This window comes from Artibeus jamaicensis, unplaced genomic scaffold (assembly GCF_021234435.1).
Source record: "Artibeus jamaicensis isolate MK-2021 breed Jamaican fruit bat unplaced genomic scaffold, CSHL_Jam_final scaffold_537, whole genome shotgun sequence".
Classification (NCBI taxonomy): domain Eukaryota; kingdom Metazoa; phylum Chordata; class Mammalia; order Chiroptera; family Phyllostomidae; genus Artibeus; species Artibeus jamaicensis.
Window position 1 is genome coordinate 38126568 of NW_026522047.1, and position 2556 is coordinate 38129123.

Genomic DNA, 2556 nt, shown 5'->3' on the forward strand with positions numbered 1-2556 from the left:
ATTCAGCTGAGGCTGAGGCTGGAGCCAATGATCACTCTCAGAGAAAGAACTCATGGGGTATGAGGATAAATCTGACGTTTTATTAAAAATTCAATTTTTTTTGCTGTTGCCTAAACTGGAAAACATACACTTGTTACATATGGCCTCAAACACGGCCATATAACAATTTTTGGCATTTCGGTTAAGCATGTCTATACTTCCTGCATCAGTCAAATTATCCATAACATGATTTAGCTTTTTGATAATGCACCGTTGAGATACATCATGAGTTCTGCTAAACATAAGCACTGGTTTTCAAATCAAATGTTTAAGATGTGCAACTCGCCTGTACACTGCTGAGCTGGTGGTTTAAGATGTGCTTTAGCTGTAGGTCTGGGTTTCCGTGTGGTGTCACTTTGATGGCACCCGGAACGTCCTTAAGGTACTGGGAGGTAAAGGCCAGGGCGCATTCGTGTAGCTGCTGAATCGACCTCGTACACAACAGCGTGGTCCTGCAAACATCTGAATGACACTTTCAGCATCTCCCCTGACACGGGCTGTTCCGTTTCTCCTTGGGATGTTCCTACGAGAAAACATATCTAATTATTTTGCCTTCTCCCCTAAAGAATGACAATTTCAGGAAATCCTGGAACAGTTTCCAATTCTATGGCTTCAGGTGATTTTCCTGTTTACTGTTGAGGGAGCTGACTTAGCGGCGGCAGCTTCGATCGGCATGAACTCACCTCCACGCGCTCCGGTCCAGGTCTCATGCAGAAGCCCTGCTGGGAATGCACAAACTTGTTTTGGCTGTCTTTCCTTCCAAAAAGAGATTTTACTGGACTGTACTTTTAAACTATACTTAGGACAGTTTGAAAGTTTTCTTTTTACAAACTAAAGCTATGTTTACCCTGTGGTTTAGTGGCACCATTTGGTATTTACCCAAAGGAGGTAAAAACTCATGTCCACACGAAAACATGGACAAGGATGTTTATAGCAGCTGTCTGCATAATTCTTGGAAGCAACGGAGATGTCCTTCAGTAGGTGAATGGCTAAACGAATTGCGGTGCAGCCAGATGGTGGAATATTACTCAGCGCTAAAAAAGAAAATGAACTCTCAGGCCATGGAAAGACATGGAAGAAGCTTAAGTGCATGTTGCTGAGTGAGAGGAGCCTATTGGAAAAGACTGTTTACTCTGATTCCAACTGCATGACGCTCTGGAAAAGCCACAGCTGCGGAGACAGTGAAACGATCTGGGGTGCCAAGGGTCAGGGGGAGGGATGAGCAGGCAGAGCAGAGAGCATTTCTGTGGTAGTGAAACTGTTCTGGGTGATGCTTCGTAGTGGATACGTGTCATCATACATTTTCCCCGAGCCCATGGAATGTACAGCAGGAGCGCACGCTGGTCCTGACCCTGGGCTACGGGTGGTGGTGATGTGCCAGTGCAGGTTCATCATTGCAGCCAGCGCGCCACCCGGTGGGGGAGGCTGTGCCGTGCATGTGGCGGGTCAGGGGGCAGACAGGAAATCTCCGCGCCTTCCTCTCAGTTTTTCTGTGAACCAAAAACTGCCCTAAAATTAAAGTCTGTTTTAATTCAATAACAATCCCAGTGATTTTTAGACATAAGGGTTGGGAAAAATAATATAAACAAGCCACTTCAAAATGCAGTCAGCGCTGCCATCCCAGAGGACTTGTCTTGCAGGTCTTTGTCCTCAAACCTTGGGAATGTTCGCACTGAGCAAGGCGGCCTTCGGACTGGGCCAGGGCAGCAATGCCTCCCAAACACCTGTTTGTTTGCAGAGCTAACAGGGAAGCAGACATTCTGGCTACTGGGCTAAAAATCAAAGACATTCTTTAACATTAGCATAGCTAAAGAATAACTTGGCTTATTTGCACCTGTAAAAAGTCCTTCCTTGACTTGTTAACACCAGCCAGGATTTCTTCCTTCTCTACAGGTGACTTTTGCACTTTCCTTGCTTACAAACACCTCTTGCTTTCACCCCCTAATCGGAATGCTATTTGGGTTTCTGAATTGCAATACTTTTTGTATCGCAAATATAAGCTCGTTGCCTCCCACCTTCATTTTTATTTTTAGGGTAACGTGGTCAGCATCTGAATGTCAACCACGAAGCTGCACTGACGTCGCCAGAGCCCGGGCCCTGGAACACAGACACTAGCCTACAAAGGAATACTATTACATTGTTACTCCTGTAAGTTTAGAACTCAGGTTCAAAAAGTACGACACTCCAGGGCAGGAATCATAATATTGCCTCCACTCAGCATCTAGGTTCTCCCTGTGTTTACCACGCTGGACATTTGCAACACCAAATGGGTGCTTGCTCTTAAAGCCATGATAAAAAAAACATAATTAATCTTTTTACAGGGAGCCCCAACAGACATTTTCCCTTTCAGGACCAATATTGCGGCCAGACGGGCTCTTGTGGTTCTGACTGTGATTCCAAGATGCACCCCAGCAACAAGCACCAGGAACTTAGAGAAAGCAAGGTGTTCTGGAAGACACCTGGGCTTCCACCGCCTATCAAGCCCACAGGATCCTCCAAAGGGCCCACACCTGTGCC